The 16,764-nt window shown below is 39.8% G+C and overlaps 1 protein-coding gene across 2 annotated transcripts in view; it reads right to left on the minus strand.

The window, feature by feature from the left end:
• Window positions 1-16,764, minus strand: part of tenm4 (teneurin transmembrane protein 4) — a 1,874,213-nt gene that overhangs the window by 1,303,963 nt on the left and 553,486 nt on the right. For both annotated transcript variants that reach the window (XM_062977060.1, XM_062977059.1), the window contains one exon: window positions 7,873-7,947. The gene's annotated coding sequence lies outside the window, so the exon portion shown is untranslated. The remainder of the gene's footprint in view (window positions 1-7,872; window positions 7,948-16,764) is intronic.

A 16,764-nucleotide genomic window follows, 5' to 3' on the forward strand; every position in this document is an offset into this window, starting at 1 on the left:
ATGAACCAGCAGTGTGATGCAGCAGCTAAAAAAGCCAATGGGATTTTGGGCTGCATTTATTTATTTATTTATTTATTTGCAACATTTCTACCCCTCCCTTCTCACCCGAGGGGACTCAGGGTGGCTTACAACAACCGGCAAAATTCAATGCCAAACAGATCAATAAAACAGCAACACATTTAAAACCATTAACAACTATTCATAAAATACAACACATAAAATACATAAAATACATTAGTCAGCTAAAACATATAGTTACTTAAAACCACTTTTCCAAGGAACCATTGCACATAAACCTAAGTTCAGACCATGTCAATATATTGCTTATTCATTAAATGCTTGCGCACAAAGCCATGTCTTAACGTTCTTCCTGAAGCCCAGGAAAGTTGGGGCCTGACGGATGTTACTGGGGAGGGAGTTCCACAGCCGGGGAGCCACCACAGAGAAGGCCCTGTCTCTCATTCCCACCAGCCACGCCTGTGAAGCAGGTGGGACCGAGAGCAGGGCCTCTCCAGACAATCTTAGTGTTCTTGATGGTTCATAGGAGGAGATACGTTCGGACAGGTAAGTTGGACCAGAACCATTTAGGGCTTTGTAGGTCAAAGCCAGCACTTTGAATTGGGCACGGTAGCATATTGGCAGCCAGTGGAGCTGCATCAAAAGGGGTATAGTGTCTGGATCGAGGGAAGTCATGATGCCTTTGTATTTTCCTTTGGTAAGACCTCACCTGGAATACTGTGTCCAATTCTGGGCCCCACAGTTCGAAAGAGACATTGACAAGCTGGAAGGTGTCCAAAGGAGGGCAACTAAAATGATCAAAGGTGTTGAGACCTTTTAACTAAGTGTGAAGCTAGCCTGGCTGGATCTAGGAACACACTATGAGAACTGACTTAGTGAGCTAGGTCAGTTTAGCCTGAAGAAGAGAAGGTTGAGAGGAGACGTAGCAACAATTTTTAAATATTGGAAAGTACGGCATATTGAGGAGGGGTCAAACTTTTTTTCTGCTGCAATGGATTCAAATGGTAGGAAAAGAGATTCAATTTAAACATTGGAAAGAACATCCTCGGAGTGTGGAGGAGTCTACTTCTCTCTAGCTATTTTTTTTAAGCAGAGGTTGATGGCCATTTGTCGGGAGTGCTTTGATTGAGTGTTCCTGCATGACAGGATGGGGTTGAACTAGACATTCCTTGCGGACTCTTCCAAATCTATAACTATGTATTTTAAATACTTTTATCATTTTCAATTTTCTAATCACTAAACTATTATTTGAAATAATATAAGCTACCTCGGTCCCTTGGAAGGAGAAATGTTGGATATGAATGGAACAGAAATACAGATGTCCTCCCAAAATATATATACACATTTAATGAATGAATTCTCCCCCCCCCCCACAAAAAAATTCTACACCTATAACAAAGTTAATGTTTTTACCAGTAGATAAGTGTCATGAAATTACAAGAGAACATTTAAGAGGTTTACAATTCTGTGCTTTGACAATGCGAATAACACTGTGTTGCGCTGGGGTTATTATTTGAACACCTGACACAAAATTATAATTTAAGATGGGATCTGTAACTCTGATTAAGTCATTGTCATAACACTTATTCCTCAGTATAAATGTATTTACTTAGCCTTCAAATAATCACCATCGCTTGTATTAGCTATTCGCGTTTCTGGGACATAATGCAGAATAAAACGTGGTGTTTCTTAAGGCAACCTTTAACAAATGTACATGAAATCTTGATTTGACCCGAGTGTGTTGTTTTTGTTCCATTCAAGCCAGTGTCATATGCCTGCGGTATGTTTATTTAGCCAAATGTAGGAGAGACTAACCTCTAAAACATCTTTGATACGACCTGTCAACTTCCATTCGTCATTACAATATTAAATCAGAAATGTTACAAAATGTGACTAAAAAACCAAATATAATAACCTAGTATGCCATGCACCCAAAACTGCATATCAGACTGTAATGGGCAAAGAAACCTCAAGTGAAGAATACTGGATGCACTAAGAAAAATAATGCCTTTGTGCTCCATTTTGGTCATACTTAGTCAATTGGAAAGGAGGACTGGGAGAGGGAAAGTTTTCTGCCTGATAGCATTTTTCAAATTAAAAAAAAAATACTGGTACAGTTAAAACTTTAGAAGGGTGTAATAGGATATGAGCTGTGAATGGGGTCAAGAAGACAAGCTTATCATTAATAATAAGAAGGAGGCCATGGAAGGTCCTTGCCATCTAACCACATTGCAAGTATAATTGGGAATTCGCCACCATTCATCCTGATCTTGTACATTCAGCAGTTGCAATGAAGGTATGGATTTGAGGCCATTAACAGAGAATGGAGCCTTTCTCTTTAGTTTGACTTGAGTAAGAAATGCAATAGGAAATAATGGGGTCAAATGAAAAAAAAGGCAAAATGGAGCCGCTCATTTTTTGGGTACAGGGCATTCAGAGGCAGCAACAATACAGCTGAATTGGTAAAAAGTCTCATGAGATGCTTCTCACATGTTGATATATATCCAGAAATATCCATACAAGGGGAAATATCACATTGCTCATAAATTGTGGATGACCTAGATTCAGGGGCTGATATCCTGCATCCAGATTACATAGCATACAAAAGACTAGTGGAATGCCACATAGTTCCTTTCTGAGCCCAGTGTTATTCAACCGTTTTATCAATGACTTGAATGATGGAATAGATAGCATGCATATTATATTTGCTAATGGCATCAAATCTGGATGGGCAGCCAATACCCCAGAAGATAGGATCAGATTTTTAAATGACCTTAATAGATTAGAGAGTTTTTCCAAAATTAACAAAATGAATTTCAACAGGAGGAAATGTAAGGTACTGAATTCAGGACAGCAGTCCATGTGAATGGGATTTGGGCAATTTAATAGGCCACAAACTGAACATGAGTCAACAGTGTGATGCAACATCTTAAAAGCCTACATAATTCTAAGCTGCATCAATAGGAGTATAGTGTCTAGATCAAGGGAAGTAATAGTAACACAGGGTTATTCCAGGTGAGGTCTGATAAAAGCAGAATAGAGTGTTACTATTACTTCCCTTGATCTAGACACTATACTCCTATTGATGCAGCTTAGAATTATGTAGGCTTTTAAGATGTTGCATCACACTGTCAAGAAGGCTATTGACAAGCTAGAATATGTCCAGAGAAGGGTGAACAAAATGTTCAGATGTCTAGAAACCAAGCCCTAGAAGAAGTGGTTTAGAGCAGTGGTTCTCAACCTGTGGGTCCCCAGTGTTTTGGCCTACAACTCCCAGAAATCCCAGCCAGTTTACCAGCTGTTAGGATTTCTGGGAGTTGAAGACCAAAAATCTGGGAACCCACAGGTTAAAAAGCACTGCTTTAGAGAGTTAAGGGCCAGGCTATGACACAGCTGGTTAGCAGCCAGCTGCAATAAATCACTACTGAGTCCTGACCGAGAAGTCATGAGATCGAAGCCCAGGTCGGATTGAGCTCTCAACCACTTAACAGCCTAGCTCACTGTTGACCTAAGCAGCTCAAAAGACAGTGGCATCTGTTGAGTAGAAAATTTAGGTACTTTATGCGGGGAGACTAATTTAACTAATTTATGACACCATAAAAACTTCCAGCTGTGTGTGGAAAGGAATGAGGAAGTACTCCATCAAAGGACTCAGTGTCACTAGTGGATGATGAAGTGGTAGCTCCCCCTGTGGCCAGAATCGAGCATACCCTCTCAGGAAGCCGGAAGCTGGAAAATGTTAGATTGCCTCTGTGTCTGTCTATATGCCATTTGTCTAATGGCACTGAATGTTTGCCATGTATAGGTGTGCATTGTGAGAAGGGAGGAATAAAAATACTGTAAATAAATAAATAGGTTGTTAATCTGGAAAAGAGAAGGTTAAGAATTTACAATGATAGCCCATACTTAAATATTGGAAAAGACGACATATTTAATATGGAGCTATCTTGTTTTCTCCGGCTCTGGAGACTAGAACATGGAACAATGGATTTAAACTACCAGAAAATAGGTTCCACTTTAAAATTAGGAAGAATTTCCTGATGGTAAGAGCTGTTTAACAGTGGAATATAGACTCCCTGTGGGTCTAACGAAGACTGGATCTACACTGCTTTATATCCCAGAATCTGATCCCAGATTATCTGCTTTGAACTGGATTGCATGAATCTACACTGCCAGATAATCTGGGATCAGATCCTGGGATACAAGGCAGTGTGTATCCAGCTGGAGTCTCCTTCTATGAAGCCCTCTCTCTATAAGTCTATGTGAATTATATCTTAAAGCTGACATTCTAGTAGTGACATGAACATCCATAGGTCATGCTGTGTATGTGATAATAAATCTCTTTTGCACAAGAGATGCATTATGTTGACAATGGTGGAAGTAGAGTTGTGCATACAGTAGCACTGCACACTATGGTTGTGCATTGCAAAGTGACACCCAACTACTGACATGTGCTGCACAAGGCATAGAGGTTGTGGAATGGCTGGTACAGCAAATCTCCACACAGAGATATTTAAGTTGAGGTGAAATCAATTCGTTCTATGTTATAGTTATATTCACTCCTGATACCATACATACAGTTAACATGCATCTCTAATAAATTCCTTTTTTCTGCTTTGTTTTGGGGCAATTTTCTGAAGTTCTTGGCTATACTTTAAAAAAATGTGTTCGTGTTCTGAAACAAAATTTCAACAACATGAACAACTTTGTGAAGAAAACATAAAAGGCATTTTTGATTTGAATCCTGTGCTAATCTTGAACATGCTGCACTTTGTAGCTTTCAACATCAAGGACAAAAATAAGACTCCGGCTTTTACAAACAACCTGAAGTGATTCAAAATACTGCTTTCCAAGGGAAAATGAAAACACAAGAAAATCAACCACATTTATGTCATACAGCTGAAATGCACATTGAAACTAGTCAAGTTCTGGAAATCCACAACTTTATACCAAACGAGAAAAAAATAACCCACGATTGTTGCTACTAAGGGTTGATCCGGGTAGCTTCTTTATCTTGATTGTTGTTACCTGATATAGCATTTCTCAACAGCGTATGCCACTATATGACTTTTTTGGCTGCATAATTATAGCAGTTTGACATCACATTGACTGCCATAGCTCCATGTTATGATATTGTGGGGTTTGTAGCATTGTGAGATATTTACCAAACTCTGTCAGACTACACATTCCAGAATGACATAGGATGGATCCATGGCAGTGTCAAACTGCTATAATTCTGCAGTGTGGATGGGAGATTAGTTCAAGCGACATCTCACATTCTGATTTATGGATGCTTTTACTCATACCCCACTGCTCTGTGAGTTCTAGGGCAGCTTCCTCTGGTTTACCAATGCCACGTCTATCACTATGAAGAGATATGTTCTTTTCTAGACATAGACAAGTTGTACTGCAGGCATATTTATAAGCAAAAGTACAGTACAATCCTAACATAGTTAACACCCTTCAATAGTTTCCAAATGAAAACCAAACATATATGGCCGAGCATAGAATCTAGGATTCTATTCTATGAGCAATGCCAGAATGCAAAAGATTTTAATGAGAAAGAATATCCAAGCTAGGAGAGGCTGCAGCAGTTTGGTTTTGCCTGAGCCTACTGGGAAGGGCAAAATCCCATCTCTGCTCTCCTTTCTCCTCAGCTACATTAACTTGGGTCCCACTTTGGGAGAAAAGCAGCAACCAATCACTTAATCAATGAGTACTTTTTGCATATTGAACTCAGTTAATAGCAATTCAACTGAGTTGACAACAAAGTGAGAGAAGAGAGACACTGCAACATTTTAAAAGCAGCTGAAACAGTGAGCTGGCAAAGGACAGTTGGAGAATATAGGATAGAAGAAGGGAATTTTCCTGACAGAGAAATTATAGAACTCATTATATTATTGTTAATGGGGGAAGCTGGTTTGTCTCCTTCCCTTCCATTAATTAAGGATGAGGAACTGAAAGCTTCTTTCATGCCACACAATGGTATTCCTTTGAGGCCCAATGTGCTATTGAATGTTGTCCTGGGATCAATAATTTTGTGAGATATAGTATGATATCCCATATCCATGGGAGATGCATTCCTGGACTTACTGTGGAAACATGAAATCAGATAATAGCAGACCCTATTGAAATGAATAACTTCTAATAGAAGTATATCATAGAATTATGCTGGAGGAAACAAGAAATGTCTAGAGGGGACATCTCAGCATGGTCTTTCTGCATAGCTCTATGGTTAACTTCTGTTGAAAGCAAAACATCAAATTGCACTGGAAGAACTAGAAAATGCCTAGAGAAGATACCTTGCTAATATTTCTAGGTCTTCCAGTATGACTCCGGTAGAAGCTTACCATTGAAGCATGCTGGAGGACCTAGAAATGCCTACAAATAATATATCCTTTTGGGTGCAGGTAAATGAAATTTCAGTTACTGGTCCCATGGATATGGGGGCTATGCTATATTTAGAATTTTCTGCCAGAGTGCTTTGATGCCTTGCCAAGCTACATATTCCAGGATCTGATAGAAAGCAGTCATAGCAATTAAAGCAGCATCAATGTAAATTGTGATGTATGAAAGCAATAATAGTATGAAGGGGGACCCCTAACATAGCTTCACATGGGATATAAATAAAACCCAAAGTATACTCTGGCATGGAAGCCACCAACTGTCACTGGATATTTAGAAATTCATCACAAACACAACCATGGAAATGATGGAGAGGTATGATGAGGAAAAGACTCCTTGCTCCAGGAGGCAAAGGAATGGGATGAGGTTCTGACACCGAAAGCCAGTTAAATTAATTTTCTGCATGAGACTGAAGGCCCCATAAACACCTTACTCATTTCCTTGCAGAAAAATACAAAAGAGTGAAGTAAATATCTACTAATATGTTGCTCTTTCATGAGCCCCTTATTTTACCATTCCATACAGCAGTGACAAAAGAGAATGTTACAACAAACACTTTCAAAAAGCAATGCAAAAAGGTAGATTTGACATATTACATATTTCTCACATGAGAACCAGACACGTGTAGCCAAGCAACATTGGACCATGGTCAACATGGCAATGAGGAAGAACATACAAGATAGTAGACTTATCAGATGTTTACTTTTGCACAGATCTCCTTCTCTCCTCTCCTTTCCTTCTTGCTGAGTGGAGTGCCAACTCTTTTTGCACTTTGCACACAGTTTGCAGCAATTGAAGTAAATGAGGGACAATGGAGGAAAAAAGGAGGTGTAGAGAGAAGCCAAGATAATATATCAAAAGCAGCTGAAAAATTGGGACAGCATAGGATTACAGGCAGTCCCCTAATTATGAACAAGATAGATTCCATAGGCTTGTTCTTGAGTTGAATTAGTTTGTAAGTTGGAACCGGTACATTTTTTAAAGTGTAACTCCAGTTGTGTGTGTGTGTGTGTTGACACTGCTACAGGGTTTGTTTTGCTGTCTGAGCCTCTGTTCAGAAGACCTTACCTCACTTTCTGTTCCTGTGAAAATTTGATTTTGAAAAAATTGTCTTATTGTGGAAACAAGGAATTGTAATTAAGCTTCCATGGAGACACCTTTCCCCCATGACAACCCTTTTAAGAGGGAATTTCCCTTCCTAGGGATAGATTTCTGTCACTTCCTGTAGACTCAGGCCCGTTCTTAAATATGAGTATTTTGTAAGTTGGATGTTTGTAATTCGGGGACTGCCTGTAATTGGAAATGGTCCTGCTAAATCAGGACAGCTGGAAGATACGAAATTACACAGACTTTCAAAAACAGAGCAGAAAGAACCATTAGAAAGATGCCAAGTTACAGGAAGTTATTTTTTTTTCTAAGAAAAGAAAAAAGAGTCAATTATTTCTTTACCTTAATTAGAGCCTTCTTTCAACATCCGTGAAGAAGTGAGAAAATTGTTTTGCAAAGAAATAAAGGGTATCCATCCTAGGAAGGAAACAGCATTAAAAGAATTATTAGAATTTTCAAGGATTCAGTTCATTTTGCACAATATTAAAGTTAAAATGCCAAGACAAATGAGTCATTCCTGTTCAGAAGAAGAGGAAAAGCTGATAGGAAAGTTCTGAGACTTTATTGTCTTTGTAATTGCTCCAGTCTGCACGTTCCTGAAATAAGGATTTCTGATCAAAATATCTCAGATTGCATAGTCAACAGAATCAAGTGGTGACTTTTTTTCTTGGACTATATATTGAAGTACAAGTGGGGGAGTAATTATCTACCCTTGGAGAGAATGTGGAGAAAACATCTGTATATAGACAAAATATTCTGCATAGGAGTTGTGCAATGGGTAAAACCCTTCTGCCAGCAGGACTGCTGATTGAAAGGTTGATGGTTTGAGTCCAGGGAGCAGGGTGAGCTCCCGTCTGTTAGCACCAGCTTTCTATGTGGGGACATGAGAGAAGCCTCTCACAGGATAGTAAAACATCTGGGTGTCCCCCTGGGCAATGTCCTTGCAGACGGCCAATTCTCTCACACCAGAAGCAACTTGCAGGTTCTCAAGTCGCCCCAACACACACACACACACACACACACACACACACACACACACACACACAATCCACTGTAGAACAAATGCAGTTTGACATCACTTTAACTGTCAAGGTACAATGATATGGAATCTGGGAGTTGCAGCTTGGTGAAGCAAGAGCACTGTTTGGCAGAGCAGGCTGAAGACTTTGTAAAACTACAACTATCACAATTTCATAGCATTGAGCCATGGCAATAAAAATAATATCCAACTGCATTAATCCTAAACTACCCCTGATGGGTTCCCCCTAACTTCAGAGAATGTCTGCCTATATTTGTGGGCATCTTGATATATGGATTAGTCCTCATGGGCTTATGAGGCGAATTGGCCACATCGAGCAGCACCACTGTATTTTTCAAAACAAGGGATTTAATTCTTCACTATTTTTTTCAAATAAAGCAACAAGTAATTTTAGTAATTTTCTTCCCACTGTGAGAAGGTCTTTGAATACCACACAGTTTTTCAAGCCAATTTGCAATTCAGGACTTCTGGGTAAAATATTCACATGGTTGTTTTGCACAATTTTGTAATTGAATATAAAATGGCAACTGTCTTAGAGATGAAGGGTGGGAGGGAGGAATCTGTTTCTGAATTTGTACAATAGGAGTTGAGCATCGTTTATCCAAAACTCCAAAATCTGAAATACTCCTAAAATTAAAATTGTCTATTAGTGCTAAGTGGCAATCCTAGTGACACCTTTGCTTTCTGATGGTTCAATGCGCACAATGTTTGTTCCAGGCACAAAATTATTTAAAATCCTGTATAAAATAACATTCAGGCTATGTGTATTAGGTATATATGAAACATCCATTAATTTTCTGGGTCCATTTCCAAGCTATCTCATTATGTATGTATGTATGTATGTATGTATGTATGCAAATACAAGTAGTACAGAATTTGAAAAAAAATGAACTCAACCTGTAACATATTTTACATAAATTGGTATTTATTGCAAGCTCCATATCTTGTAGTACAAGTTTGGCAAAATGGCTGTCACATGACAATCAACATCTTCTCAGCCAATGGTATTTTGGAAAGCAGCCTAATACCTCATCTACATTATTGTTCAAACTGGAAGGCATCCAAAAAGAATATAGAAAACTTGTGAAGTACTTTTTGTCCCAGTTCTCCAGCTCTTGCACATTATAGAACAGGCAAATGGTTCACCAGTAGTGACAGCAGCAAGCAAATGACAAACTGCCTGAAAGAATCATCCACTACAATTTACAATGGCAACGTTTGTCACTGTAGTTAGGCAGTTTGTCCTTCACACTTAAGGAGACAGCCTTACGTGTGGCCTTTTGCAGTTGTGCGCAGAGCTAAATGAAGGCAGGGAGCATGATTGCACTGGGGAAAAGTAGTAGGTGCCCACATGAGTACTGTGCCTTGTCTCCTAACCAGAAAACATCCAATTCTATTTTGTATGTGCATGTTCGACACACTTAGAAATAGATAAAAAGCATTATCTGGATTGCTTCCCAGACAATACCATTCCCCTCGATTAGTGAAGTGTAAGGATGAGTGTCAATCTTGACGCAACTGAAACAGCACTGCTAGCTTATAAGAGTCTCAATCCTACATCCACTCAGGGTAGTATAAATATCCATAGCAGATGGATGCTATGTTCAGCCATATCCCCTCCTCTTACTGGTTAACTACCCTGGATGGCCATTTAATTTTATGAAGCAAATAGAGAGACACAGAAAAACATTTGGATCTGTTCCTTGAGCTGGGTGTGAAATGATCACAGCAATGTGTAAATTTCTATAGGAATCTAGCAGATCATAGCATAAATGTCATCATTTTGCATCTGGCTATGGGATGCAGAGAACCTACATACCCTAGAGCAGTGTTTCTCAACCTGGGGGTCGGGACCCCTGGTCATGAGGAGGTGTTAGAGGGGTCACCAAAGACCAGTATTTTCTGTTGGTCATGGGAGTTCTGTGTGGGAAGTTTGGCCCAATTCTATCATTGGTAGGGTTCAAGGGGCTATTTGATTGTAGGTGAACTATAAAACCCAGCAACTATAACTCCTAAATGTCAAGATCTAGTTTCTCCAAACTCTACCAGTATTCAGATTTAGGCATATTGAGTATTTGTGTCAAATTTGGTCCAGATCCATCATTGTTTGAGTCCACAGTACTCTCTGGATGTAGGTGAACTACAACTCCAAAACCAAAGGTCAATGCCTATCAGACCCATCCAGTATTTTCTGTTGGTCATGGGGGTTCTGTGTGCAAAGTTTGGTTCAGTTCCATCATTGGTGACATTCAGAATCCTCTTTGATTGGGGATGAACTATAAATCCCAGCAACTCCAACTCCCAAATGACAAAATCACCCCATGTGAGCCACCCTAAGTCCCTTTGGGGAGATGGGGCAGGATATAAAAATAAAATTATTATTATTATTATTATTATTATTATTATTATTATTATTATTATTATTATTATTACAACCTCATTCAAATTTGGGTGTAACAGGTATTTGTGCCAAATTTAGTGAATGAAAATACATCCTGCATATTAGATATTTACATTATGATTCATAACAGTAGTCAAATTACAGTTATGAAGTAGCAACGAAAATAATGATATGGTTGGGGGTCATACAACATGAGGAACTGTATTAAGAGGTCGCAGCATTAGGAAGGTTGAGAACCCTATTGGAACCAGGGTTTTCTAAGACGAGGAATCTTCAAAGGTAGTTTCTCCAGTTCCATCCTCTGAAATACAGCCTCCTGCACCCAGTATTATCTGGTGGGTTTCTAGTCATTATCCTGCTTAGCTTTCATGATCATGGATATGATACTTTTAGGGTATTTGGGCCCAACAAAATTACACACAATCTACAAATATACAGCTTTATGGCTGAAACCCTGTTACTTTAATTCAAACTAGAGTAGTCCCACTCAATCAATTTGAGTCAACATGTAAGTAACAGTTGACTTCGATGACTCTACTCTAGTTGACATCAACAATAGCACTGAAGTCTATGCCAATGTAATTCTGCTTACACAACTTTGTACTGAATATGTCCATTGCATGACAATCAAAATTGTACAACCGCATGTGCTGAATATTTAAATGGTTACACAAATCCAAGAGAGCCAGAAAAATAGATGACCACATCGATACCAAGAGCCAGCATGGCGTTTTGGTTTGAGTACTGCATGAACTACAACACTGGAGACAAGGGTTTAATTTCCCGATCAGACATGGAAATCTACTTTGGGGCAAGTCACACACTCTCAGCCTCAGAAAACCTGTGATAATTTTGTCTCAGGGTCACCACAAGTTAGAAATACATTTAAGTTACACAACAACAAAATGGCATGATTCTGACTTCTGGTTCCCTGTACTGCTTGATATCTTTCCCTATCATGCCTGTAGGCTCAATGTAGAGCTGAAATCTATTTTTGAATATAGACCACTCACTTGAATATCACTCCTACTCCATTTTATTTACTTTTCCAATAAATTAGCCTTTTGGCATTTAACTTCAACTGACAGAGTTACTACAATGACACTCTACAGAATATGTGATATGAAGACACTGGATACATACCATGAAGAAGCAAGACCTGGTACAGAATAAGCAACAACAGTTGTTTCAGGGCATTCCTAGTTCCTTATCAAACTACACCTTCTGTTAAATGCAGGCTCGTCTCTTCTGCTATTGATTGCAAAAGGTGTGCGAACAACTTTGTGAGATTAACATGTCAAAAAACTGCCAAGATGTCTTAGGAACCATACAACATATAGATGTATTATGAATGGGACATGGCTAGCTATTAACAAACTTCTATCAGTAATGGAACATTGACAGCAACTTGGTAGCAATTCAAGGAGAACAATCTTTGACTAATTATCGGACAGTTACTTGGACAGGAAAAGATAATCAGTTATCTGTGTAAATTCATTTGGCTTTCAAAAACAGGAGAACTCTGCTGTAGCTGTCCAAAGTGCCATCTAGTCTACTAATAATCGTTGGACCACTTAGTTTGAGAGAGTTCACACAAATAAAATTAAATGCCTTTTCTTGCAGCAGAAACCTAACACATCAATAGGAATTTATTCAGAAGTATGCTCCTGTTGCCAGCAACTGGTAAACATACCAAATTACTCATGCCTATTTATCAGTCGGGGTCTTGTCATACTACTGTGTTATAGTGCTATTATTCCACTATTTTTTTTGTTCCTGATCCTATGGAATTCTGGGATTTGCAGTTTCAAGAGAGGCACTAAGAATTCTCGACTGGGGAGCTCTTGAGTCTCACAAAACAACAAATGCAGAATTCCACATGATCTTATTGTGCCAGTTAAAATGAAATTTAGCACTATAAAAGTGTAGGGTGATTGGACCTTCTGTATGCTGAAGCATGGACAAAATGCAGTACTGTAATAATGTTTGACTATTTTTACACTCCATAACATATCACTAACCTGCCTTTTTCTGGCAAAAAGAAGTTAATTCCCTCTCTTGGAAGTAGAGGGAGTAAGAACAAGTGGAATGTCTGAAAGCTCAAAGAGAGAAGAAAGGAGGATGAAAAAAAAGTGACAGAAGAAGTAGCAAATGGTACTGGTGGAGCAATAGTGATTTTGAAGCTCATCCATTGATATAAATGGAACTATAACATGCAGGAAGACCTGGTAAATGCAGAAATGCATTGAACTATTCCCATAGTTTGCAAGCCACCCTGAGACCTCCTTTAGGGGCGAGAAGGGCGGGGTATAAGTGCAGTAAATAAATAAATTCATATCCACAGGACTTCATCCCACACTGGCTTCAGACCATCTTCTCTCCCTTTCTCTGTGGTGCTGAAACGGAGTCCCATGGAGGCCATCACATGACACAAGGCCACTTTTGGTGGTTGCCCGTGGGACTTCCTTTGTGCAGGGAAATGAAGGGAAGACTCCATTTTCAGGAGATGGGTTCTACCCAACTCCCAACTACAGAAGGTGCAGAGAAGCTGCGGGGAAAGGTGCAGAAAGGATGTAGGGTGGCTGCCATCCCTGAAGATGGAAAGGCATGGTAGGGAATGAAAGAGAGCAGTTCCCACCACTTTCCCCTGCTTTCCCCCTTTAATGTAATGAGGTATATAGTTTCTCTTACTCACATGCATGGAAAAAATGGTTTCTCTAGGAATCTGACAAGTCCTCCAGTGTCATTCTATGTTATGCTTCCTTTGAAAGTTACCAGAGTCGTGTTGGAGGACCTCACAAATTCCTAAAGAGGAATGGTATGCTCGGAGTAGAAGTCAGGTAATTTCATGGTGTTTGGTTGTATCTGTGATTTGGGTGACCTCAGCCTGATCAAGACCAATGACCACATGGTGGAGTGGTTTGAACATTGGAGCATAACTCTGGAGAGGAAAGCCCACTGAAGTTGCATTCTCTCAAAGTTAGAGGAAGACAATCGTAAAACCTTTCCAATGAAATCTTGCCAAGAAAACTCATAATCAGTTCGCCTTAGGATTACCATATGTTGGAAAAAATGTTGAAGAACTGGAATAACAATTAGCTACAGTAAAATATGTGGAATTGCAGAACCTATATCCAAAGTTTCATTTATCGTGTTCATGGAAAAGCAGTCTCTTATGACATTTTCTCAGTCCTCCAGGTGATTTTATGGTATGCATTCCTCAGATGTTAAGGAAGAGTTGCATTGATGGGCCTAGCAAGCTGCTAGAGAGGATACATCTCTAAGAACCAGTAGATCCTCAATGCAACTGCATTGCATGCTGGGACCAGAAGTTGACTAATCTAATAGTGTTTAGTCATATCCATGGTTTTACACAAATGCAATCCAAATAGGAACTTACCCTTGTGGATATGGGGATCTTACTGTATATTTTGCTAGTTGCCTATCCAGAAATAATGGAGGTCCCTATGTTTTAGTCCAGGGTCCCCAAACTAAGGCCCGGGGGCCGGATACGACCCTCCAAAGTCATTTACCGGGGCCCTGTCCTAAACTTTAGACTTAGGGTTGACCTAAGTTTACCTGGTCTTTGGAGGTCTCTTTGCTTACTTATGGCTTTTGAGATGGTCTAGATGGTCTTTGGAGGTTTCTTTGCTAAGCTACAGCCTTTTGAGACCATCTAGATGGCTTTTGGAGGTAACTTTCCTCACCTACGGTTTTATGAGACCATCTAGATGACCTTTGGGGGCCCTTTTCCTTACCTATGGTCTTATGAAACCATCTAGATGGTCTTTGAGAGACCCTTTCCTTATCTATGGTCTTCTGGTGGCCTTATGAGATCATCTAGATGGCCTTTGAGGGTTCCTTTCCTTACCTATGGTTTTATGAAATTATCTAGATGATCTTTGAGGGTCCCTTTCCTTATCTATGGTCTTATGAAACCATCAAAATGGTCTTTGGGGGTCTCTTTGCTTACCTATGGTCCTATGAGACCATCTAGATGGTCTTTGAGGGTCCCTTTCCTTATCTATGGTCTTCTGATGGTCTGATGAGATCATCTAGATGGCCTTTGAGGGTCTCTTTCCTTACTGATGGTTTTGTGAGACCATCTAGATGGTCTTTGGAGGTCTCATATGGTCTTATGAGATCGTCTAGATCAGGGGTCCCCAAACTAAGGTCCTCCAAGGTCATTGACCTGGCCTCTGTCCTAAACTTTAGACTTAGGATTGAACTAAGTCTGAAATGACTTGAAGGCACACAACAACAACAATCCTAATTTTGGACTATTTCATCCTAGTCCGGCCCGCCAACAGTCTGAGGGACTGTCAATCGGCCCTCCACTTAAAAAGTTTGAAGACCCCTGTTTTAGTCAGTCATCATTTGAATCAAACTCTGATATTTTCAAAAACTTCCACTGCTAAAAGTTGGGAAATATTACAGATACAGATATCAATCCTCCGTCTGGTTTTGGTCATGTTAACTTCCACCCCCCCACCCAACCCGCAATAAACACATTGCTGAATTAATGATACTAAAGTTTGGTTAAAATCCTGGACTCAGTTAAACAAATGTGCAGGAAGCTATTTCTTCGTACTCCTGTCAGGAAAATGACCTAAACACTGCTTTATCTACCTGTCACTTGCTTTGAAAGGGCAGATTACTTTTTTCTCAAACTTGGCACATCCAATTAAGGTAGACTCACAAGCCAGGCAGGTGTGTAAAGTGCAAGCCAGTGCTTGTTCGCGTTTGTAATTACCAATGGGGGGAGAGCGAGGGGGAGAGTTAAGTGTCCAAGGCTGTCACAGCTGTTACTGTGACAACCGCTGGTACTCAGAGGCTCAGCCACGGTAAACATGACAGCCTGACACTTCTTCCCATATAAAAGATGATTTTGCTTCTTTAGCTTCCTTCCTTCCACCTCCCTCCCTTTTGGTATTCTGGATTATTTGCCTTTTGTGAGATATTTCTGCAATGTTTTCAGCCATTTCTTGGGCTTGCATCATAAGTTGAGATTTCAAATTGTACTATTTGGGGGATATACTCCAAGTACACCACCCCCGGATACCCGAAACCACAGTTAATAGTAACTATACTGGAATCAGAAGCATATCATAAAATCTCACTGGAGGATTAGAGAGACCCACAAACACTCTTCGAAGGAATATTTTTGGTGCATAGATTAGTGAAGTGGTGGACATTGAAACTGTGGATAAATGGGGTTGTGCGAGACACCAAAAAGTGCTGTTTTCAGTTCTGTTTTTGGCAGCCCCCCATTCCATTTACTGGGTAATTCCTGAATTAAGGAGGGAAAATACTATTCTGTGATCTGACAGCTGGAAGTTCCATTTACGTTCCAGGAAGATCTTGCCCATTGGTGACAATGGGGGAACTTGGGAGGCTCCTCTTTCCATCATTTTATGGCTAACAGGATGAAAATGGTCACACTCAGAGGACACATTTACTATGGCAAGCCCCCCAAGTTTCAGAATGTTTGGATCATCCACTGATTTTTGGGAAATGTTTAAAGTTTCTACAAATAAAGGAAGGCTGCTGGACTGATGCAGGAGTACACACAAGCCAGAAGGTAGGGCTGGGGAAGGAATAGCAGAGAGTCAAAGAAGTGAATTAGAGAAGAGTCAAAGAGGTGAACTAGAAGAATTTATATAAAAAAATTCAGGGGTGGAGGAAGGCTGCTGTTGCAGGACAGAGTAAAGAAGTCAGAGGTAGGGCTGGGGAAGGATTGAAATTGAAATAATATTCTCCCCATGGGGACTCAAGGGAGTCAGGTTATTCCTGC

Source organism: Anolis carolinensis, chromosome 3 (assembly GCF_035594765.1).
Source record: "Anolis carolinensis isolate JA03-04 chromosome 3, rAnoCar3.1.pri, whole genome shotgun sequence".
In the NCBI taxonomy this organism is placed as follows: Eukaryota; Metazoa; Chordata; class Lepidosauria; order Squamata; family Dactyloidae; genus Anolis; species Anolis carolinensis.